Source organism: Suncus etruscus, chromosome 4, assembly GCF_024139225.1.
Source record: "Suncus etruscus isolate mSunEtr1 chromosome 4, mSunEtr1.pri.cur, whole genome shotgun sequence".
Lineage (NCBI taxonomy): Eukaryota > Metazoa > Chordata > Mammalia > Eulipotyphla > Soricidae > Suncus > Suncus etruscus.
In genome coordinates, this window is record NC_064851.1 from 25,248,074 (window position 1) to 25,275,166 (window position 27,093).

General features: G+C 32.7%; 1 protein-coding gene and 1 non-coding gene across 2 annotated transcripts in view; both read right to left on the bottom strand.

Moving 5' to 3' along the window:
* The window catches only part of NEGR1 (neuronal growth regulator 1), a 919,240-nt gene that overhangs the window by 571,136 nt on the left and 321,011 nt on the right, over window positions 1-27,093 (bottom strand). The window lies entirely within an intron of this gene.
* LOC126008394 (U6 spliceosomal RNA) lies at window positions 16,369-16,473 on the bottom strand. Its single transcript, XR_007495728.1, has one exon. It is a non-coding gene; the product is annotated as a U6 spliceosomal RNA (small nuclear RNA).

Below are 27,093 nucleotides of genomic sequence, written 5' to 3' on the forward strand. Positions count from 1 at the left end.
TTTATATGTATCTCATTCTTGAGAAAATTGAATAAACCATATTTTACTATGAACTTTACTGTATAAATTAGGCAATATAACTCAAAGGGAAAATAATGTCTTAATTTTTTCTTTCTGCAAACAAATTTAAACTAATTATATTTTCTCAAATTATGTTAAAATCATTTTAAAGTAACTTATATTTACTAGTTCACAAACAAAATGTGCAAACAATTTGTCATTAAAACGTAATAGAATATTGCTATTACAGAGGTTGAATTTTTAGGGCAAAAGTCAGTGTGTGTTTTAATCCATGAAATGGACAGCATAAATTCATGTAATTTTTTAACCTATAAAACAGGATTAGTTAATTTCTACTCTGACTTGAATGAAGATGAGTTACTTTTTGTTGTTTTTGTTTTCTTTAATATGCTCAGGATGGAAAGAGTTGTAAAGTAAGTGTATAGCTATTATTAACCTGTGATTTTTTTTCCATATCCTGAACTTAGCTTAAAACAAATCAACTATCACGATCATCAGCGACTCCAAAATTCTTGTGCAATACAATATAATTGGAAGAATATAAAAAGAGGAATTAGAAGTTTCTAAATCTGGCTTGATACAGAAAATTCACATTACTTACATTAGGTAGTACAGCCTCATTAGAAATAACTTTGTAAACTAATGAATCAGACATTTGAGAAAAATCAATATTTTCAATTTTGTCAGATTATAGTAGAAGATGCAGGAAAACGACAACTTCATACTAAGAAAGCACGCTGGACAGAGATATAGTAAAGTGGAAAGGGTTCTTGCCATACATGTGAAGGACCCAGATTCAATACCCAGCACCTCATATAGTTCCCCAATTCCACCGAGTGATGATCCCTGAGCACAAAGCTAGGAGACTCATTGCACATCGCAGGTGTGACCTTCAGCACAACAAAAAAGCAAAAGCACCTATTGTAACTTTATCCTGAATATGTCAGTTCGTAGCCAGTCAGTTGCACAGCGTAATTACTCTATATTAAGGCTTTACTTATCTCTGTTTCAGTATAAGGACAACTGACACCATGAAAGGAAGATTGACTTAATAAGTTCTAGCATGAGTGGTCATCACCAACCAGCATATTGTGACAAAAAACTTTGTAGTCAATAAAAAGAAAAGAAAATTTCCAAAGCTATGAATGGAAATTGCTTTTAGGCTTTAAAAACCAAGTTTTCCAAAAAGAAACTTTTAATTCTCATATTTATATGCATCTATGAAAATCTAAATAGAATATGATTTGATATTAACTTTCAACCTTAAGAAAAAATGAACAGACTCTATTTTAAAAGAAATGTTACATTGTTATCTGCTCAAACTCACATTTCCATTCCACTACTGCCATATAATTTGATTCTAATCTTTCTTTTATTTAAATACTTTTATTGATACTTTAACCTCTATAACAAAATAATATAATAAGATAACTATAAAAATTATTTCTACTGTAGGAAAGTAAGCATTAAAACTTTGAGCATAAAGTTATTTTTAATAATTATTTGTGCTTTATCAATGCATGCATACTAAAATATTTTGAAGGCTGTAGATATAGTGCAGAGATTAAGGTGCTTTTCTTGCACACGATCAACTCTAGTACAATTCGTGATACTATATATAGTTCTCAGAGTACCAACAGTAAAAATTCTATAAGTAGATTGAAATTGAAATAAGTCCAGAATATTTTGCAATGTTGGGCTCCCTAAAAAATAAAACATTTAGAAAAATATTTTTATAAATATTTTACATTACTTGTCATAAATGGAGTCATAGATGACTTTTATCTTATCATATATGCAAATGTTTGCCCAAATTAACATAGTATTCACTTATTTAAAAAGGTCCGACATCAGGCCTGGAGAGATAGCGCAGCAGTGTTTGCCTTGCAAGCAGCCGATCCAGGACCAAAGGTGGTTGGTTCGAATCCCGGTGTCCCATATGGTCCCCCGTGCCTGCCAGGAGCTATTTCTGAGCAGACAGCCAGGAGTAACCCCTGAGCACCGCCGGGTACCCAAAAAAAAAAAAAATTCCGACATCAACAGTGAGAAGCCATGTTTTTGTTATTTTTGTCTTCTGATGAAATCAATTGCATTATGCAAAGTGAAAGTGTTGGCTATATATTTATAATTTCATTTAGAAAGTGCACAAAACACAGCTAGACTAAGAGTCAGAAAAGTCAGAGAAGTGGCTGTGGACGTGGAGAAGGCTTTTCTACAAAGGATTGATATCTGCAAGGAAATTTGTAGGAAAATGGAATGCTCTAAATATCTTGATTAAGGGGGAGCTACACACTTTTATGCATTTGTCAAAACTCAAAAAATTGCACATCAAAAAGTTTGCTTTTTGCATAAATTAAAATCTATTTTAGAAAAGATAATTATTGAAGTCATAGCAATGCATTTTGGAATTAGAACATATGACAACACACAAAAGATAAGAGGAGTAGAACAACGTTTTTTGCATTTTCTTAACATAAAGCTGTGGAAAAGGAAAAATTTATTATTGCAAATCCACTCATATTTTCTTTTCCAGCCTACATCTGGAGATGCTCAGAGACTACAGACTACTGATTTTGTATTCAGCGATCACTCCTGATAGACTTAAGGGATAATATGGAGTCCCAGAGATTGAACCCAGGTTGGCTGCATGCAAAGCAAACCCAACTACTTTACTCTTGTTCTTGCCCCCTCCACTCAAATATTTAAGATCATCCATCAAAGTAATATAATAATAAACCTCTCACAAAATTTCTTTTCTTTTTTATAATTCTTTATCTTCCTGTAGATGTGTTGAGAGGTATTTGTCTAATTTATAAAATGATTTGCCAGCTTTGAAATGTTATTCATTGTCCCAATACTAGCACCAATTTTTGGAGAGAAATGTGGAGAGATAGCTATCTGTTCTCAGAGCTTACACCTGGTTCTGTACTCAAAGGTCACTCCTCTCAGGTTCAGAGTACCATGTAGGATGCTGAGAATGAACCAGGTTTGGCCACATGCCAGGAAAGAGCCTACGCCTATCTGTAATATCTCTCCAGTTTTAACACACAACATTTTCTATTGTGAATTTGTTTTGTTTCATGAAAATTTTACATTTTGGGATATGGCACATGATCTGATTCTGCATGTCTGAGAAAATTTCTGAATCATGATTAAAAAGTAAATATGTAAGACATGAAGTCAATTCAGTAATAAAACAACTTTTATTAAGGCAGATCCTTATTAAAAATAATTGTTAATATTGAGATATTTTTCAATCTTTTCATAACAATTCTAGTAGATTAGTACATAATAATATGTTAACAGCGTTAAGTCTTTGATATAATGAATAGATTCTTTTTGGGTGGAGGGGCACACCCGGTGACACTCAAGGGTGACTCCTGGCTATGCACTCAGAAATTGCTCCTGGCTTGGAGGACCATATGGGATGCCAGGGATCAAACTGAGGTGTGTCCTGGGTCAGCCAAGTACAAGACAAACACCCTACCACCGTGCTATCACTCAGGCCCCATGACTACACTACTTTTTATCCTTTTCTAGTCAACTACTTATTTGACATATTTATGGAAAATTGTTTAATAATATTTATTTATACTCATAAACTTTAGCTTCTATTACCTTAAAGAAAAGGAAGGCTAAGGAACAAAATTTGTCTTAAAATGATGCAAATATTAATTTATAGATTTATTGTAATTGGCCTAAAACATTATGAAAAACATAAAATTTTATATATAATTATATATGATAATGTTACTTCTAATACAATATTGTAGGTTGTTGGGTATTTGCTAATAATAAAAATACTTAGAGGATAACTGCTTTATTTTTTGCTTTAATAAATTAGATTTCTAGTTTACTTCTTAACATTAATAACCATCATAGTTTTCTAAAATTTAAGCCTATTTTTTTGGTTTGTTTTGATTTTTGGCCATGCCTGATGATTCTCTGGGGTTACTCCTGTCTCTGGGCTTAGAAATTACTCCTGGTTTGGGGTACCATGTGGGGCACCCGGGATAGAACCACAGTCCATCCGAGGTCAGCCACATGCAAAGCAAATGCCCTACCACTGCGCCACTGCTCTGGCCCTGAGCCTATTTCTTTTTAACACAATACTTAAATATGCACAAAATTTAAGTATATATTTGTATCTTTTAATTTGAAAATAAAATACAATTATATTAAAATCATATCTTATGGCAACCAATAATGACAAAAGGTATTCTATTTGCCATGATAAAAAATAGTTAGATTGTAAATCATGAAATAAAATATTTGAATACAGTAACAAAATTTCTAATATCATAAGAAAACTTAAAAGACAAAGTACAGAACAAAGGGAAGTGTCATAGATAGCTAATAAGTTTTTAAGGGTTATAGACATGTTAATTTAAAATAATGGAAGAAAATCAATCTTTGAAAAATAGCACATTGTTTATTAGATTAAAAACACTACCATCTCTAACAGTTTAAGAATATTTTTAAGGGCCAGAGCTATAACATGTGGTAGGGCGTTTGTCTTGCACACAGACAACCAGGGACATATCTGGTTCAATCCCCAGCATCCCATATGGTCGTCAGAGCATGCTAGGAGCGATTTCTGAGGGCACAGTCAGGAGTAACCCCTAAGCACTGCCAGATGTGACCCCCCCAAAAAAAATGTTTTTAAGTACTGGGAGTATATCTCTACAATTAAGAGAATTCTATCATTTTGATGAAAGTGATTATGAATAATTCAAATTTGATAATGCCTAACAGTTTACTTCACTGTAATTATTTTAATAAACGAGTGTGTTTATTACAAAGTAATCTAAATTTTATATTAGTAATCTAAAATATACTTTATGTTAGATTAAAAATAAATTTTAAATCTTTTGTTATTTATCATTGGTACAAGAGATACATGTTTGCTTCAAGACATATGTTTGTATATGTACATGAAATGAAAATGAATATTTGTGAAAATTAATGAAAATTAATATTTCCTAGAAAATAACAGATTGAAATCTAGGGTAGGGAATTATGTACACTTTTTGTTAATTTCAACTGCAAGATTTTTCCTACAGAATGTATCAGAACTTCCCCACATATCAATACTTCCATTTCTATAGTATCCATCCAACAGTTGCATCCAGTGGACAGCTGGGCCAGTCATATCTCAGTGCCTCATTGGCTCAGGGAAGCAAGTGGCTCTGAAGGGATGTGGAAATCCACTGTGATTTATAAAAAGCTGAAATTCCAGCCAAGGGTATCTGGCTAGACCTCTTCTTACAACATTGCTGCATATTTCCCTATATTTAAGACTGAGTCATTTTTCAAGGTCAGAATTATGAAATACTAGTCATTAATCCTTGAGTCATGCTCTTACAAAGTAAACTTGAAGAGCAAAATGGAAAATCAACAGTAAACTATTCTTTAAAACCCAGCTGGAAAAGTTGATATGGTTCCTCTGAGGATAATTGTACCCTAAATCCAGACAAAATGTGTAAATGAATTATTCTTCTTTGTAATTACATGAGTTGGGACTCTGAGGATTATTATATTTTCCTAAGCATTTCACATTTTATTTTATTTTTGAAATGGGGAGAACAACACAGAAAAATTTATTTTGTATAAAATTAACAGAAATGCTACAAATGACAAGTTCCACGAATCTCAGATGTGATTTCTTTGCTTCCCAAAGCAAAAGTCTTGTCCTTTCCTAAGTCTTTTATTTCATGACCTAGTCAGGTTTAATTTTTCCCTGCTTGCATTGTCTCCAAAACATTAACTAGCTTTCTTTATTACTCTCCACAGTAACATCTCCTTTAATCTTTCATGGACTCTGCTAAATTGCAAAGAGCACTGGTTGCCCTTTTTTTTTTTTTTTTTTTTTGCACAATAATGAGTAGATTTTTTCTGAATCCATCACAGTGTTGATGCTTTCAAACTCACATCTATATCTGCATATATAGAAACAAGGGATATATTGTGAGGCATATATAACTTCTAATAGAAACCTAAAACTGATTTGTGATTAGTATGAAAATAGTACAAATAAAAGAAAAATATTCTTCTGGAATAAGACTGGAATGTTAATATGTTAGTACAGGTTTAGGGCAAGAGGTAGAATTTAAACACACAGAGTTTACATATTTTAATCCTGTTTTCATAAATTCAAGCATGCACATAAACCTTTAGAGTTTGTTCTGGTTTAAACCATGAATATGTCATTGGAGACCAAAGAGAATGCCCACCCACTATTTGTAAAATTTACTCATACCTGTTTGCTCAAGGTGCTAATTTCTAGCTTTGATACCCCCAAAGAAAAACAAATAAAAGTCATATTGTGACATTCTTCCACAAGATTCTGGTACATAAAAAAATAACTCAAGGGTTAGTTACATAAATAAAGCCATATGTGGTTATTAAAAAACAGTATGAGAACAGTAAAAATTTAGAGGCATCAGAATCTGAGAATTTACTTATGAATTGAATTTACCAAGCAAAGGAGTGGAACAATTGGATGAGAAGATAGCTGAAACAATGGTAAAGGTAGTGGATACTCTAATGACTGAGTTTGGGTTCGAAAAGTGTAATACATACAGACCTATTATTAACAATTTTGTAAAACATGACACTTCAAATTTTTGAACAGGGTTCTGAAGAAAGAAGGATAAAGAAATACTTAATACATGAATATTTGATAAATAGAAAGGTATTTTGTTTAAACTCAAAGAAGTACATCACTTGATTTCATTTTATTTAAATAAAGTTTTTTAATTAAAATATTAGGGTTGACATTTAAATTCATCTTGATTAACTTATAAATATTTTGTTAAATGTAATTAATGAATGAGTCATTTAATTATTTGGGGGATACTAATTTTTCATAGAGAGTTTTCATTTTTTTGCTGGTTTTGCTTTTTAGGGGGCCACAGTTGGCTCTACTCACAGGTTTTTCCTAGCTCTTTACTCAGCGATCAGTCTTGATGGTATCAGCAGTTTAAAACCTGGTTGGCTGTGTGCCAGGAGAGTTTCTTTCCCATTGAATAATCTCTCTGATCCAAGATTTACAATTTAAATTAAGGTAAATATTTCCGCATTGCTCTTCAACTTATCTGTGTTTTTTTGCTGATCATATTCATATTTATTTTTAGAAATAAAAGTAAATATAATTTATACTTGGTTAATAATAAACATATGTAAGTTTGTAAATAAGATAATTAAAATAGTAAAATGAATTCTGAATGCCGTTTAAGCTTATATCAAATTATCTAAGTTAAAATTTTAAGAGTCACTCACTACATTTAAAATTATTTTTTATTTGAAATATAATGGTTTGTTTGTTTTTATTTTTGTTTTTGGGCCACACCCAGTGACACTCAGGAGTTAATCCTGGGCATGTGTTCAGAAATCACTCCTGGTTTGGGGGACCATACGGGATGCTGGGAATTGAACCGTGGTCCATCCTAAGTTAGGGCTGCAAGGTAAATGCTCTACCAATTGCACTACACCCCCACCCCCAACCCCGAAATATATTCTTTTTCAAAGAGAGTTTTGTTCTTAGACTAGATATCTTATAAGGAACTTCTTTCCATGTATTCAGCAATTCTCTGTCTCAGCCATTAATCTCTCACATGAAACTGTCAAAATCTCATCTAAAAATCTATGTATACTATATCCACTCTTTATCTTTTACAGTGCAATATTTTCAAGCATTCCAGCAAGTTAGTTAAGTACAAACTGCCTGTAAAATGATGTTTAAAAAAAAGCCACACTTTTATCAGCTTTCATTTTGCTATCAATATTTCACAATTGTATTTTTAATCAATGCTTAACATATAGGATTATTGTTTCCAGGTTTACTTGTCTCTGGAACACCTGAATTCAAGTCTTAGATCTGGTTTAAAAGGATTGCTGTATGTCATATTATATATTCACAATCATAATTTTTCTCTCTTATAAGTGGTTCTTTCTAATTATGAATCCTTGAAATAAACGCATATTTTCCTCTTTGTTTTTATTCTGAAGTATTAGTTTGTCTTCAGTATGTCATAGGGATTTTTACTGGGCACTGAACAATTATTTCAAGTGCTACATTTTCTTTTATATTACTACAAAGAAAAAAGATGCATTGTAAAAGAAATATTGTACTTTCCAGAGAGCTAATAGATCTTAAAGTGATTTTATATTTGGTTATAACAAATGAGTGTACTGTATTTTCTTGAAATAAATACAGGTCCAATACTTAAAGGAAACCATTTTAGCAAAGCACAGTTGTGATATTACCAAACCTTAAATTGTCTTGCAAAGAATGAAAAACATTTGTTTTCATATTTAGCAATGGTTTAAAGTCATCATTAGCTCATTGACCCAAGTGAAATGAGCTATTATCAAATAGGCTACTATTATGTAGGTAAAAATAGTAGAAAAGTTACCAATATTTCCACTAATTAATCTTCTGTTTTATTGAAACAGTCAATAGAAAAACTGAGATACACAAATTTATTCTGGAAATAAGAAGTTTAAAATAATTTTAATATGGCTATTTTAAGTCAATTCCCACTTCAAGTCTTTCAACAACTTTTCTCTTTCGAATTCTCACTATATAAATACAATGGAAGTTAAGTATATAAAGTTAAATGAAACTTAAATATATGTAGTTATATATATATTATATAATGAAAGTTAAATATATATGCATATATAGACAAAGATATTATAAGTGGGTAATACTTTTATCTTATAGGTACCCAACCAGGTTAATTCCTGACACTCCTGAATCCATTAGGAGTGATCCCTGAGCACCAACAGGTGTGATACAAAAACAACAATAACAAAAATTTTAAGTATATATTTCCCTCCTTTTATTAGTAAATAAGCATAATATTATCCCTGATAAACATGATAAAATTTTCATAATAGATGAATTTTTAAAAGTAGAGCTTATATTCTACTGTCTTAAAATAATTAGGAAATCTACCTAGAGAAGGTGGTAAGTTTGATGGTCAACTATACATAAGAGTATTTAAAAAAAAAAAAACAGAAAGTTGTATGAAAGAGAGCTTTTAATAGATTATTTTTTATTAGGAGAGAACAAGAAACATGAATAAAATACAAATTGGAGAGGTGGATGCAGGAGCATTCAATGCGAAGTGACTGAATAGGGAATTATGAAACCAATGGAACTAGGTTCTAAAATTCATCTTGGTGTAAAATGTAAAGTGATTTAGATAGATTCTTTTGTTCCATATGGTCCCCTAAGCCAGGAGCGATTTCTGAGCACATGGCCAGGAGTAGACCCAAAGAACAAATAAATGTGTTTTTGTTACAGTTAATATGTGCAAAAATGTTTTGGGTTGTTAAATGATAATACTGTATTTACATTTTTAATTTATTTAAAGAAAATGCATCAAATAGACAGTTGATGATACAGCATTTGTTTCAGATAAGTGAAGCAGTTATTAAGAAAAACAAAGAAAAAAAGAAATGAAAGGAAGAAAGTTATATGAGGAAAAGGTAGTTGCAAGAATATTAATTAAAATTATTGTATTGCCAATTAATTCATTAATACAATTGGAGACTGTAAGAAAATGATATACTTTATTCTTTAATTTTTTTATTTAAGCACAATGGTTACAATAATGTTGTAGTTAGGTATACTTTAAAACCTTTATATGGAGGATTTTATTTAAGCATATACCATGAAATGTACATAGATTAATGTGATATACTTTTTGTGATATCCTTACAAATATATACTTTTCCTTGGTAAATACTGATGCAAAGGAGACTAGAGCTTTAAAAACTTCCTAAAATTTGGAGAATAATAAATTAGCAATATTAAAATGTTTGCCATCTTTTATTTATTCTTCCAAATAATGTTTTTCCTATATTACTGTGTTCTTTGTTTACAGTATTGTCCTTTATAAAGATATATCAGATATTTTGGATTTACCAGAATTCTCAGTAAGGAAACATATGGGTAAAATAATCATAAAAGTAGGTGCCAAACTGATAGTACAGTGGTAGGGCGTTTGCCTTGCATGTGGCTGACCCAGGACGCACCTGGGATAGATTCTTTTGTCCCATATGGTCCCCCAAGCCAGGAGCGATTTCTGAGCACATGGCCAGGAGTAGACCCCCCAAAAAAATAAAAAAAAATAAAATGCTGTGATAAGTGGTATAATGTTTGTAGAGACAGACAATGACCAGAGAGTTAAATATAGGAAACAAATTCTCCTTATTGAGTTGAAATGAGGGTTTTATTTTTATGAGTAAAATATTTATTTGAAGCTATTTTTATGGACAAACCTTAGTGACGGACTCAACTGACATGACATCAAATATATAGATTCAAATCTTCAAAGGAGACGCTAGAGCAGTGGTACAAGCAGCAAGTCTTGCACACGCTATCTTGGGACGGACTGTGGTTCGCTCCCCTGCAGTCCCATATGGACCCTTAAGACAGGAGCAATTTCTGAGCACATAGCTAGGAGTTATCCCTGAGCGTCACCAGGTGTGGTCCAAAAAACAAACAAAAAAAATTTGTTTCAAAGGCACAAATAAATAAGAGAAATGGTCAATGTGGTCAATTGTTAATCTTAATTTTTGCTGCTTGTCTAAACTCTGATACTGAAATAATATGCTACATCTTAAATATAGAGTAGTAAAAGGAATTGATTTGAGAGCACTTAATAACAATTTATATTTAATAATTATAATTAAACATTGTTGGCGTGTCTAGGTGATAAATTTAACAAATTATGTAGGTATATATAATCATCAGAAAAAAACATACTATAAAAATTTATGAAAGAAGTGATTGAAAGGGCCCGGAGAGATAGCACAGCGGCGTTTGCCTTGCAAGCAGCCGATCCAGGACCAAAGGTGGTTGGTTCAAATCCCGACATCCCATATGGTCTCCCGTGCCTGCCAGGAGCTATTTCTGAGCAGACAGCCAGGAGTAACCCCTGAGCACCGCCGGGTGTGGCCCAAAAACCAAAAAAAAAAAAAAAAAAAAAAAAAAGAAGTGATTGAAAGAGGATGGAGGTACTGCACATTTTGAAATTAAGAATAGTAGAATAAACCTTATGCTAATATTAAAGTCAAGTTTGTATAATAAGATCTCTTTCATGTCTAATAATTTATGAAAACCATTAACTGAAGGATAATTCTTCAACAACCTTACTTATAAAAATTTTTTAGAATAATTTAATAGAATCCTTAAATATGAGAAAATATGGAGAGGCTGTATTGGAGAGAAAAAGTATCTACAAAATTATTTTTTATTAATGCTTCTAAGAGTGCGTTTGGATTTCAATATGTCTAAGTATATTTCTTATATCCTATTGTTATAGAGTATTAGATAATTAGTAATAAAGTAAATCTATCATCTTGAACACTCATGACCTTTAACTTTTAGAACTGTAACATAATCTTTTTTAGTCATTGTAGATTTGTGAGTATAACTTAATTTTTGCCAATTATATTTTAATACATTCAATTCCCATTTTCAAATCCATTTTATTTTGCAATAAAGCTTCTTAACATATAATTAATATTTCTGTCTACCATAATCCTTGTATAATTATTTATACCCACTTTAAATTACTTGAATTACTTTAAATGCATAAATGTAATAAATAAAAAGCCAATATGTGACAGAATTTACATTTACATAAGACCTATTGATTTTTCTAAAAAGCATTTTGTTTTTTAAATAAGTAATAACAAAAAATGACTACTCTTTACCTAGAAATCCTAAGTATATTAGGATAGCATAGACAATTCCAAGAAGAAAAATTTGCCTCCTCTAATAAAAATGACTTTTTTTGGACTGACTTACGATATGTGTATTATTATTAATCCATCTTTCTGGAAAAATACCAGGAACTTTAAATTCATAATTCTGGGCCTCAAAAGTATTGGAACTTTTTAGAATGATTTGAACCACAGCTGTCAAGTTGCTTTTGGTTCCATGAAGAGGGATCACTCTTAGCAATTCAGGGGACTTACATAGTATCTGAATTCAAATCAGAGTCAGTCCTTTGCAAGGCAATCATCTAAAACTCTGAACTGTCTCTTGGATCAAAAGTTATAGATATGCACATAAATATATATTTATATATAAAACAATTTTATTTAGATACTAAGACTTACATTATTATGGTTATATTTTATAGTCACTCAATGAAAACTGCTTGGATATAAAACAAAATGGAATGAAAGACCACAACAATTATAGCTGATATAACAAATACATTTTATAATTATTATTAATAATGATTTCAGGATTAATAAACATTGAGACTTAAGGAAATGTTATAATAATCATATCATATTCTTATATAATATTTTATGAGTCCTAAAATGGAAATTGAAGGAATCAAGTATTTTATAAATATATAAAAGTACATTATTAAAACTACAAAGTGCTATATTAAAATTAATCCTAATAAAAACTATTCCAATCTTGTAGCTGTCAACCCTACAGAGCAAATGATCAAATAATGATTACTATCATTTCATCATTAGTGGCATACTAAACACTAATCAAATATGCAAAAGCACTTCATAAATTTGCTGATGATGCTATACTCAACAGAATAATAAAATGAGGTGAAGGGAAATTAATAGCTCAAAGACACATGCTAGAAATAGAGTAAGAATTCAAAACTAAAGTCTAACTGAATTAAAGTTTTTATTATCATATACAAAAGTACAATGAAGAGAACATGGACAGAAAGCACCAAATGTGTTTTTCATGGTATGATGCCATTGGTAAAGAGAACAGGAGCAAAAATAAAGGAATAAGTCTATTCAAAATTAAGCTGTTTATGTAAAGAAACAAGAAAGGGTCTATTAAAATACAGAGATATATGAGAATATATTTGGAGCAACATATAATATAATGGTCTAATATTTAAGATATAAAAATGTATAAAGTCAACAACAAATATATAAAACTATTGAAAAATGAAAATGGAAATGATTAGATACTTCTCTGACAGATTAATAGCTAATAGGCACACAAAATGAACCCATGTAAAAAGTAAGATAACACTTTTAAATGACACAATCACTCTACTTATTGATATCTATGCCCATGGCACAAATGATTTATTTTAAAGAACATATACATTTAGCCCAAGATATAGAATCAATCTGTGTTTAATAATGGTAAACAGATAGTGAATATTTTATATATGTATACACACAATTAAATAGCCTATGGCCTAAATAAAGATTAAATCTTGCAATTTAGTATAACTCATATGAAACTGAAGGATATCATGACAAGTGAATTAAGTCAGAAGTGGAACATATGATCTCTTTATCTACAGTATATAAATTATAAGAGAGAAATCAAAAAATAAAAATGGGGGCTTCATTCTTGATAATGAATTTAGTCTCAGTGTCATGGAGGTTTTTCTCTACATTTTATTCTATTTACCATTTAGGTTCAGTCTCATATCAAGATATTTAGATTTGACCTTTGTGTCTGGTGTTAAAGAGGTCTGTGTTTGTATTTTGCAAGTGGTTTACCAGTTATCTCAATACCAGTTGTTGAAGATGCTTTACTTGCTCCACTTTGTGTTCCTTGTGCTTTTAATCTCAGGTTTGTTGAATGTAGGTTTGTAGGTGATTTTGAATATTCAAGACTATGCCATTGATCCAAGAGTCTCTTTATTAGCATACCATGCTGTTTTAATGACTATTGTTTTGTAGTACAATTTAAGGTTGTGAAAAGTGATATGTCCCATCTTCTTTCTCCTAAGTATGCTTTGGCTATTCATGGGCATTTTATGATCCAAATGAATTTTAAGAGTGTTTAATTCACTTCTTTAAAGAATGTCATAGAAATCCTTAGAGAAACTGCATTAAATCTGTACAGTGCTCTGGGGAATATTTCCATTTCAATGATGTTAATCTTCCCAATCCATGAACTGGGTGTATATATATATATCTTCATTTTCTTCTATCCTCTTTTATTTCTTGAAACAATGTTTTATAGTTTTGTAGTTTTATTTGTATAAGTCCTTCACCTCTTTAGGTAAGTGACTACAAGTTATTTGAATTTCTGTGGTACTGTTGTGAATGGGATTGCTTTTTTAATGTCTCCATATTCTCTATAATTATTTGTATATAAGAAGGCCATATATTGTGGCCGGAGTAGTGGTACAAGCGGTAGGGAGTTTGCCTTGCACATGCTAACCTAGGACAGACCGTGGTTTGATCCCCCAATGACCCATATGGTCCCCCAAACTAAGAGCGATTTCTAAACCCATAGCCAGGAGTAAACCCCGAGCATCACCAGGTGTGCCCCCCTCAAAAAAGCCATATATTGTTGCATGTTAATTTTGTAGCCTGCCACTTTGCTATACAAATCTATTGATTCTAGAAGCTTTTTGGTAGGGTTTTTAGAAGATTCTAAATATAGTATCATGTCATCTGCAAACCGTAAGAGCTTGATTTCTTCCTTTCCTATGTGGATGCCCCTGATAAATTTTTTTTTTGCCTACATTAGAGAAGCTTCTGCATTTCAAAGGAAACAGTGATAAAGGGCTAATATCCAAGATATACAAGATACAGACAGAAGTAACAAGAAAAAAAATCTAACGACAAAAAATGTGGAGAAGTAAAGAAAAGACATTTTTTCAAAGAAGAAATACAGATGGCCGAAAGGCATATAAAAAGCACACATCGCTAATCATCAGGTAGATACAAATAGAAACAACAAAGTGGAATCGCCTCACACCACAGAGACTGGCACACATCATAAAGAACAAAAATAATAGATAGATGTAGAGATAGATGTAGGGAGAATGAAACCCTCATTTACTGCTGGTGGGAAAGCTGTCTAGTCCTGCCTTTCTGAAAACAATATGAGCAATCTCAAAATGCATATTGAGCTCTGATATTATTCAGCAATGTCACTCCTAGAAATATAACATAGGAAATCAAAAGCACAATACTAAAATGTCTTCTGCATTCCTATGTTCATTGCAGTACTATATACAATATCCAAAATCTTGAAACAACCTTGGTGCCTGACAACAGATGAGTGGTTAAAGAAACAGTGGTACATCTACAGAACAGACTATTATGCAAATGTTAGGAAAAATGAAGTCATGAAACTTGCTTATAAATGCTTGGGTATGAATATGTTGAGTGAGATGAGTCAAAGGGAAAGAGATAGAAAAAAATGGGGCTACAACTTGTCTTGAACTGTAGACTATAAAATAGAAAACAGGGCAGGAAAGAAAGTTAAAGGAAGAAGAGGTAGATGGAAGGTTACAGGGGCAGGGTCCAGAGACCTCAGATTAAATGGCATTGTAGAAGTGTGGTACAGCTATAACTAAAATAATGAAATCGAAACTACAATAAGAAAACTTAAAAATGTGGCTCTTGGGGCCGGAGAGATAGCACAGCGGCGTTTGCCTTGCAAGCAGCCGATCCAGGACCTAAGGTGGTCGTTTCGAATCCTGGTGCCCCATATGGTCCCTCATGCCTGCCAGGAGCTATTTCTGAGCAGATAGCCAGGGTAATCCCCTGAGCACAGCTGGGTGTGACCCATAAACCAAAAAAAAAAAAAAAAAAGTGCCTCTTAAGGTAGGTTTGGGATAGGAAGAAAGTGAGACACTTGTGGTGGAGGGATGTTGACACTGAATGAAGGGATAGGTGATGGAATATTACATGTGTACCACTAAAATTATAATAAATTTGTAAATCATGGTTTCTCAACAAAATGTTAAAATATCACAACACAGGTACAGTATTCTTCTTCTTTTTTTTTTTTTTTCAAATTCAAAGTGTTTTATTGGCTTACTAAATTAGCACGGAGGAAAGAACCTAAGAGTATGACAATATACAGCATTTTCTTAACTGTTGAAAAAAGCAAATAAGTAAAATAAATTCTAGAGAACAATTTTAAAATATATATTAAGTATATATTTTAAAATATACATTATTCACAGGGGTTGGAGCAATAGTACAGAAGGTAAGGTGCTTGTCTTGCCTGTAGCTAACTAGGATTTGATATCTGGCTCTCCACGATATGGTCCTCCAAGCACTGCCATGAGTGATCCCTGAGAAATATTCAGTGTGGCCCCAAAACAAAACTAAAAATTAACAGGCTCATTCTTTAAACCCATGTTATCTCTTGAACACATATTTTGCTTGGTTTTTGTCTTCTTTTTTCCACTCTGGAGAAGCTTGTGTTCTCTCTTGAACATGTGCTTCTGACTTTCTTGCCTTTCACGTCTTCATAAATTAAGTTTCAATAAAAGCTTCCTTGCTTTGCAAAAAATATTAATGAATAAAAATGTTGACCAAAAATATAAGGCTATTCGGAGTGTTTTATACAAAAATATGGAATGCTTCACGAATTTGCGTGTCATCCTTGCGCAGGGGCCATTCTAATCTTCTCTGTATCATTCCAATTTTAGTATATGCACTGCCGAAGTGAGCACACAGGTACAATATTCTAAAGCATATTTTAATTTACACATGTCACTTACCAATTCTTTTTATACCAGCATTTTAGAATGAATCTTTTAATAATTAACCCAAGTTATACACAAGAGATGATAGATTACAGTCAAACTTTTTGTTGGGTACAGAGAAGCATATCAGAACAGTAGGTAAAAACTATCTTGCAATACATAATTCTTATATCGTGGCCTGCATAAATTATTTTTAGAATTCATTAATTCTACTTATTTTATTTAGTCTTCATTTCAATCATCTAACCAAAATTTAGCCAGTTTTTGTGCTTTAGAATCAAGTTCTATTATTTGCTAGAACAGCACATAATTTAGAAAACTAATTTAATTGGTTGATAATCTAATGCAAGGGATACAGAAGAAGATGAATCAAGAGCAAAGTGAGAGTTACAAGGTGCTATATGGGGAAAAGGCTTGATCCAATCCAGGTTCATCATCTTAAAAAGTTCCAACCTACCTGAAAGCATAAATACATTATCAAATATTAATTAATATATTTTCTTTCTAACTAACAGATATAAATGATAGTCACCTCATAGCTCTAGGATCCTTGGGCATGACAGATTACAAACTCTGGAGGCATCCTTGAACCCTAAAGCCAAGCAGATTACCCTGTACAACAAAGAAATACACAGTGGGATGCCTCTTATTATACTTATGCCTTATATATTGCATTAAAATTTTATTTTCGTTTGCCTCTCCAGGGGAAATGAATACTAAGTACTTATCTTCCACAAATAAAGACATTTGTGAATTTTTGAGATGAATCTTCTGATTTAGCTTAAAATGTAGTTTTTACTTTTTATCATTTATCTGCATACTATCTTGATAAAATGAGAACTCAAACTTCAATTGTAGGTCAACAATGGTATGTATCTTAATTTCAGTCCCTCTTGTTCTTTTATGACTGAAAGTCTGAAATTTAGAATCTTACACAGAATCTAACTGGGTTCAGTTAATTATACTTTTGCAGAGGAAAGGAAGTGCTTTTAAACAAATCACATTTCTATTGGAAGCTATAGTCACATATTGTCTGTAGAGAATGTATGCTAACTTAAAAATAAAAATAAAATTTCTTTTCTTTTCTTTTTTTTTGTTTTGTTTATGAGCTAGCTACATCCAGTGACACTCAGGGATTTCTCCGGATATGTGTTCAGAAATTGTTCCTGGCTTGGGGGGACCAGTTGGGATGCAGGGGGATCTGTCCTAGGTCAGCACGTACAAGGCAAACGACTTATGGCTTGCTCCACAGCTCCAATTTTCATTCATTTTTAGCAGTGAACTAGATATATATTTAAAATTAGTATTTAGTTCAGGGCCCCAAAATATACAAAAAATTTTCTGTTTTATTTAAAACTAATTATAGATTTGATATATAAAGCTCCAATACAAGAAGACAGAATTCTCTTACTGTCTAAATATTCTTAGTCCAACACAATGACTGGTAATTTCCAACAATCATTAGTAAAATAAATTATTGATTAAAGCAATTACCTGCTAGCATGATTATTTTAACTACAGTAATACACATTACAATATTATATAATTTCAATGTCTACAGCACTCAATTTTTCATTTCACTGATAAAATAATAACATAGAGATTAAAAATATAAAATTTCTAGATCATCAAAGAAAACATAACAAAAACACACACATACTAACCCAAAATTAAATTTCACTGTTCAGTCTGGTATTTAAGTATATATTTTAAAACGGCAGTTGGTCTGAGGGTACAACTTTTAATACATGACTAAAAATAATAAGTAAGTAATTTATTACTTGATTAGTAATATATGCATTATTAAAGTCAAAGTGAGAAATGAAAATCAATGTTTTTAACACTGATACGTTAAAAGCTATACTGTGTTTTAGAAAATGTCAGTCAATACATATCAATCATATCAGCAGGAAGTACTCTTTTTCACCTTCTTTGAATATTAATGGTCATAGAGGTACATTTGAACTCCACTTTGATAGCATGTGGAATTTGGGAAATGCAATCAGCATACCTATACTAAAATTTTTATTATGCTACCGATTTCTGGTCTTAATCTTGTAGACTAGTTTGCTTTTCCTGTGAAATAAAATAAGTGTTTTATAAAGCCAGTCCAATGGAATTATTTTTTAATATAATTTTTATTTTGATCATATTGGCTTACATATTGTTGACAATAATATTTTAGGTACATATTAAAATAATATCAGGAGGATTCCCATCACCGAATTATTCTCCCTAAACCTCCGTTCCCACCTTACCTCCCATATCCTCCTCCCTCATCCCTGGGGCCGCTAGAATATGTGGTCCCCTCTGAACCTAGCTTACTCCTTAGTAGTCCTACACCTGTTTTGGATTTGGTACTTCCCTTGTTTCCTCCTCTAACTGGGAGGCAGGACTAGATAGTTCAAGTTATGTGGTTTTGTTTGAAGAAGAGAAAAGTGATAAACTGGGTTAAAAATCAAATATGCCGAAAATGGGCGGGGTCCTTCTAGAGGCTCTCATCATCGGTTTGAGAGACAAAGGGGAAAAAGAAGGTGAAACACCCTAACAGTACAAAAAGAAGTGTCAAATAAAATATCCAGTGAGCACTCCAACAATAAAGGTAAGCACCGCATAACAGCCATGGTCTTGAGATAAAAAAACATGGCTGAGCACCTAAAGAAAGAAAAGAAAAGAGGAAAATAAATAAATAAATAAATAAATAAATAAATAAATAAATATAAATGGAGACTGGGTTGGAGTGATAGCATGGAGGTAAGGCGTTTCTCTTTCATGCAGATATTCATCAGTTTGAATACCGGTGTTCCATATGGTCCCCCGAGCCTGCCAGGAGCGATTTCTGAGTGTGGAGCCAGGAGTAACCCCTGAGCACTGTCGGGTGTGACCAATATATATAAATGGAGACAACAACTTTAATAACCACACCAAAACGAAGAAATCGACAAAACCTAGATAGATTAAAAAAAATAGTTTTGTGCTTTTTTTTTTCCCCTCCTGCACAGGAACAGTAAATATTGGGGTCATTCGAAAAGGAATTCCCTTGGCCTAAGAGATACAGGGTTTCTCCACCCTTGGAGTATATTGTCATGGGATTAACTATAGACTCTGTTCAGGTTCATTTACTCTTCCCTCGGTGCTTTCGTGGTGTTTGGAAGACTTCTGCTCTGTCCTGGGTGATAAAATCAGATCTCTGTATTTAGAGATCTTGGTATCTGCACAGGTCAAGGGGTGGAACTTATGATGAAGCCTTTCTTTGTGGTTCTAGAAGTTCTGTTCCCTCAGAGTCATTTTAGTCTGTCTTTTGTGGTTGGTGGTCTTGGTCTTTGTGCTGATCCTAGGATGGAGCCTAGGATAGTGTCTTTCGTTATGTTTCCAGAAGACCCAATCCGTTACAAATGTCTCAGACAGACCTTTGGAACTGGAGATCATGGGTGTTGTGCAGGTCGTAGCTCAAACCCTGGACTAGGGCTTTTTTATTGGTCACAGGATACATACAGTCCTGTCATGGTTCTATTAGCCTTCATCTGTAAAATGGGATCTTGGCTTTTGGACAGACCAAAGGGTGACAAGTCTTCTGATTTTGTCTTATTGTCAGCTGGAGGGGTAGGAAAACCTGTTCTTAGGTCAAGTTGTTCCCATTTTCCTCGTTGTCAGGATATCATCTTAGAGCTGGCACTTGTTGGTGTCCGAGCAGTATTAAGGATGTCCCGGATGGGATTTGTTTCCTGTAGCTGTCATGAAGAATTGTGTCATTTTTGTGTCTGGGATCCAGGGTTTAAGGCTGGATGGATGGTGTCTAAACCCCTGGGGTCTAAGTTGGGTCCACGTGACATATTTTCAAGGTGGGAGATGTCCCTGTATTGTAAACAAGTATGAGTTCTTATCCCTAGTAGATAAGAGCTTGTTTTTATACATAAGATTTCCCCCCTTTTTTTTTTTAGTGTGTCTTTGTAGGGGGAAATGGTGCTACATTATATTACCAGTGCATTTGGGGGAGGAAAAAGAAGAAAACGGAAAAAGGTCACACACCCAAAAAAGATAAAAATAGAAATAAAAATATATGTGCATATATATATATATATATGGAACAAAGATTAAAAAATGAAATAACAAAGTAATTAAAGGAACAAAATGATGCTATAGACTATCTTAAATTTGGGGAAAAGCAATACAGGACTTATACTTATGATGGAAGTATAGGTTTCCCCATTGTCTTTTGAGATTTTCTTGTGTTGTGTGGGTTCCCCGGGTGCCTTTTCATCACACACCCTGACCTTCTTGAGATTGGCAAAAGCTTTGTGGCAGGGAGGTCTAGGGAAGAGTTCTTACTTTGGGGATACTTTTAGAGCTGAGTCTGGTTTCATGTAACAGTCCACATTAGGTAGAGTTGGTAAGGAGGGCGGAGCAGCTTGAGTCAGCAGGGGAGTTGGTTGCCTTTTCTTGCCAGAGACGAGGTGTGGGTTTAACTGGGTGTCCCTTTGGTTGGGCGCTGGGTACTGGTTCGTTGGGGTAGGAGGTCAGTCTTGATGCCTAATAGATTAAGAACTGAGGGTGAAGAGTTTTAATAAGGTGGGAAATCTGGATGGGATTGAGGAGTGAAGGGATAGTCGGATTTCCAAAGAGGGGAAAGGGGAAAGTATATGGAAGGGGTAGGAAAGAAGAAAAGAGAAAATACATTAAAAAGAAAAAGAGAAGAAGAAAGAAAAGAAAAAATAAGAAAGTAGTGAGAAGAGAGGAGAAAAGGGCAAGGGAATGCTAGTTTGCTTGAATGTGTTCGATGAGTAGGGCCTGTAGAAAGTCTATAGGTCACAGTTGCTGCTTCGGTGTTCTGGCTGGTCACGTGTTTCAAGTTCTAAAAGAAGGTATAACCTAGAGATGTATGTTAAAGAGTTTTCTCGGGACATTCTTATAGTGCAAGCTGGGTATGGTATCTCGTGTGACTGGGCCCTGAGATGCCATCTTAGTTTGTCCACCCTTTGTATCCAAGAACGCCTGTGGACAGAATTATTTGTATTGGAAATTTTAGTTGTCATTCAACATATAGTCTTTTAATAAAATAAAATTAATTTAATTGTGCTTTCTTATTGTAGAGAATTCTGAGAATTCAGTAGGTTGCTGTATATAAATATCCATTAAAATAATAGCTATTGACAATCCTATTTATCTCTGAACATATTAAAGATTGATCTTGCAGAATTAATGTCCTAAAGAAGAAAAAATGAGAATCATCCCTGTACATTGGTATTTAATTCAGTAAGTTTCACTTTGTCCAGTCTAGTACAAATTAAAATACTCAGTCTACAAAGGAGAAGATTAAATATCAATTTCCATAAATATTCTAGATAAAGTCTAGAATATAAATTCTGGGATAAACTTGATATAACGAGGTATTTGTTCAACTTGGATAATCTGAAGTTCTATAAACCAGATTTTGGTTTTAATTATCCAACCAGTATTAGAATCACTAATGTTTTATCAAATGAACTTGGTCAGAGAATTAATTTCACTCACTATAAAATACACCAACTGGAGTGATAGTAAATAGTGGGTAGGACATCTGTCATGCCTCAGGCCAACTTTTGTTTGATCCCTGGAACTCATAATGTCCCACATGCAGTCAGTAGTGAGCCCAAAGCACAAAGGAATAAGTCATGAGCACAGCTGGGTGTGGCTGAAGAAACTAAAATCAAAGGCTAAATAAAACAAAATCCACCAAGCCAAATACAAATATAATTATGTTTTACTGATAAATATAAATTAATAGTGATTCATGATTGACATTTTAAGAAATTGTATTGCAGATGCAACAGAAAGCTAATGTTTCTGCAATAGATAGAAATAAAACAGAGACTGAGTTTTGCAATATATTTTCTTTGTATATTTATATTCCAGTGATTATTTTTATAATAATCACATTTAAGTGTCAATTGGTTTGAAATCAATTCAGCATATTGATCCATCTTGTTGGTAGTGTGAAATTTTACATATATCTTATTATTGATAAATCAATAAGTATAAAAATATTATACTGATTTTATCTTTGCAAGAATAGATTTAGAGAAAAAACTCTCTAAAAACCACACTATAGGGAGATGTAATCACTGTATCACCATTTATCCACACATATTTGATAAATTCATCTCAAATACCAATTTAATTATACTACTTTGTCTTCATACCATTAAATAACTCTTTATTACTTATATAACCAAGTTTAGAACATTATTGGATTTAAAAATATATTTTAATTTTACCTCTACTTTCTTATAGTCATTTTTTCCTACAAGTATAATGTACAATCATTATCCAAGAGACAACTTGCTTCATTTACTCCTTATCACAGAAAATTTTACACACTGAGTCATCAATAATAAATATGACTAATTACACTCCTGGTATTTACCAAGTTTTACAACCACATCTATATTTCAAAGTGTATTATATATTTCTTCTTTAAGTTTCATTTCTTATCCACTCTTATCAAATTTTTCCTGAAGTATATAAAATTAATGTAGGCTATATCAAGCCCTTAAACATATTTCTGTTTGCCTACTCATCCTGAATTTAAGCATATAATTTCTAGATAAAAATGTGAATTGTATATTAGCTTAATTGTGCATTTGTATGTTTAGTCTGACTTATATCTGAAGAATGAAACTTTTTTCTTTCCATGAAAGAATCTGGTAAAACTTATAGGAGAGATAAATTACAGAAGAAATACAGATTAAGAGAATACTTTCTCAGGATCCAGTATTCACCTTACACACAAGACTAACTTTAAATTTAATACTCGTTCATCATGTTCAGTCTTAAGCAGAATGGTTCATCTCAATAATCTCATTCATTCTCTTTATTCTACTCTATAATCACAAGAGTTCATTTAATCTTTTAAGACTAAGCCGTTTAGATTTTAATGTTGTCATTTATGGAAACCTCCTTGATTTTTTTCTTTTTTGGGTGACACCTAGAAATGCTCTGGGGTTGGTCCTTGTTCTGCATTCTGGAATTACTCCTGGTGGTGCTGATGAGATCACAGGAAATGCTGAGTATTGAACCCATGTCTGCTCTATTCAAGGCACAAAGCCTCATTTGCTGATTATTGTTTGGTTCTCTGAATTTTTCTTAAATAGTTCAATTTAATAATTTGTTCATTGATTTATCAATCATTTGTCAATTATATACTGATAGTCCTTGTTTATACCATTCACTTTATTTATTATAAAAATACAAGGGGAAAAAACAAGCAATTGCCTCTCCTTTGGGAGATCAAATTCACTTCGCTCTTTAATACCACTTTTATGAGGATGGTGTCTGAAATTTAAATTGTATACTGTGAATTCTGGGCTTTTGAGTCAAGCATCTATATTTTAAATGGAAATTGACGCCACTTTATTCATTCTTTTATAACCCATGCCTCTTTCATTTTTTTTACATTTTCATAATTAGTCTGTCACCACTGTCCATTCATTCAGATAATATAGCATTTATTTTTTCCTCAGCCATATACTGAAATAAATTACAAAGTTCAATTTATTTTAAAAATACTGTTCTTTTCCAAACAATCTTCTTTGATAATGTTTCTTGTTGAAAGAATGAATCAGAGGTTTTGTTTCTGCTTTTATTTTTATAAGCATGAATGTAAAAGTATTTTTAAAAGTATTCTATATGGGCATGCAGTGAATAGCTTAATGTCATTTCTAAAACCTTGTCTAATTATATTATTTTCCCAGGAAAAAATGATAAGTATTCCAAAACAGCATTAATGAGAGGTAATCGGTTTGTATTGTATTATGTTATTTATTTTATAAAACCCTCAAATTTTGCATCATATTATCATGTAAGATACAAATTTGCAAATCTCTTCTCTGTCAGTTCTTAATTTAAAAAATTTCACTAAGATAAGTATAGGTTCACTTTGAAAGCTGATAAAAGTGTACATTTGCCTTGATGTGTGTTATCATTTCAGATGAACAAATCAAAATGAATTTTAAAAATCTCAAACACAACAATTAGAAAAACAATAAAGGGTTCTAGGGGTTTGATTTACATGTGGGTGATTATTATTGTATTTTACAACCTTTCTGAATTAAACCCTTGAATTAAACCAAGGTACTTTTGGTACAGGGAGATCGTATGAAGGTTTGAAGACTACATTTGTGACTTAACCACACCTCTAAAACTACTACAAAGTAAAAGATCTATTGTTCGATAAATGTTAAAGAAATCTCACATAGTATACATCATATAAACTCAGCTTACATATATTACCACCTTGTGCATAAAAGACATGATGCTTACCCTCAGAAACGTCTTTTTTTTTTTTGGTTTTTGGGCCACACCCAGTGATGCTCAGGGGTTACTCCTGGCTATGTGCTCAGAAGTTGCTCCTGGCTTGGGGGACCATATGGGACACCGGAGGATCGAACCGCGGTCCGTCCAAAGCTAGCGCAGGCAAGGCAGGCACCTTACCTTTAGCACCACCGCCCGGCCCCAGAAACGTCTTTTTAACTAGATTCATGATATAAAATTTCTTCTTTGGGAGGGAGGTGGGTTTGGGTCACACCGAGCAGCGCTCAGGGGTTACTCCTGAGTCTATGCTCAGAAATTGCCCCTGGCAGGCTCAGGGGACTTTATGGAATGCCTGGATTTGAACTACCATCCTTCTGCATGCAAGGCAACTGCTCCACCTCCATGATATCTCTCTGGCCCCTAAAGTTTCTCCTTTTTAAAGAAGATAGTCAAAGAGATAGCACACACAGTATTGTTTCTGCTGTGCACACAGGCAGCCCAATTCGGTTCTCTCTGCTTAATCTCTACCAGGATTCCCTGGGAAAGAGCCAGAAGTAACCACAGAGCATTTCTAGGTGTGATCCAATAAAACATCTTCTCATTTTATGTCTATAAATAATGTTACAAACTTCTTTGTGTTTTGTTTTACATAAAGTTGTCAAAATTACAATGATGTATGTGTTAATAAAGTCCTTTTAAAGAAAGATTTGCTGCCAGATTTGAATCTGATAAAAAGCAACTACATATAATTTTACAAGGGTTTTATACTCTCTAGAAAATTATTATCACATAAAATAAAAATGTAAGTTTCCTTTATTTCTTATTAAAGTTGAATTTTAATGCCAGAGCAGACTCTAAAATTAATTATTTTACTGTTATTAGCTTTCATTACTTATATCCATCCTAAACTTCGTCCAGCATTCCCATGAACATTAGTAGCTCATTAAGAGACTCAGAGTTAATCCTCAGGGCTAAACATTTGTTCCATCATTAAGGTCTACTTTTCTCAGACTTAAAAATAAGCAGAAATCTAATTTTAGCTAATTTTATTGCTTGGGTCATAGCAGTAGAATCAGCTCAGCCTGGAAATAGCTTTTATAAAATTACCTGTTATTAAAATGAGCTATATATTTTATAGAAATGAAAAAAACAATCTCCATGGAAACAAAATTCTTGAAATATGGAAATACAAAATAAAATTATGCTCATTTTCCTCAGGTTTCATTAAATATAATATTAACTACCATGGCTTGTGTAATTTGATGATTCCTACATTTTCTAAAAACATATTAAAATAATGCACATACATCACAATTCTTTGTTTAAAAACACACATGGGAGAAATTGTATTTTATTTTCATATTGCTCAAAAAAACTCCCTGCTAATATTTTAGACTCATAGAGAAGCATCTCTTTCCTACAGCTATAGGCTGAATATTTCTTCTCTTCAAAATTTATGTTTTGTAAATTAAGACCAAAAGTAATATTAATAGAAAGAGAAAGTTTTGTGAAGTGGGATAAATGTCCCTTTAAAAGAAGTGACTGGAGGATTTGCTTTGCACCAGTCAACCTGGTTCAATCCCTTGCATCACATATGGTCTTCGGTGCCTGCCAGAAGATATTTCTAAGTGCAGAGCCAGGGTTAACCCCCGAGTGCCACCTGGTGTGGCCAAAAACTAAAAAATCCAAACCAAACCAAACCAAAACAGAACAAAACAAAAAAAGAAGCCTTAAGTTTTTTCCTTACCTTATGTTACGTAAAGGCAGTGAATTGAAGGCTGTCTACAAACCAAGAATTTGGCTCTTCTCAGACACTACATTTGTCAGTATCTTGACCTTAAACTTTACAGCTTCTGGCACTGTGAGACATGTTTTGTTGTCATTTTCCTAAATGGCCCAGTCTGGTACATGACAGAAGTTGAGGCACTTTCCTTGCACACAGCCAACCCTAGTTCAATACATGACACTGAATATAGCACCTGAGTAATATCAGGAGTGACCCTAGTCATAATTGAGTGTAATCCCAAACAAAAACAAACAAAAAGATCAAAGTTTTTAACATTTGCATTTTGCAGTCCTAATTATGAAGATATTTATGGAGTCTCCTACTCCGAACTAGATTTTTGTTATGGGTGATGAGAAGGCTATTAAGTCCTGATACAGAAAATAAGCCTCATTTAATTGTTTTATTGTCCAAATTAGTGCCTGCTGCAAAATCGAGCATTATATTTTTCTTTCTCCTAAGGTAGAATGATGGAATCAACTCTGACTCATTTTTTCTAGAACATTGTCATTG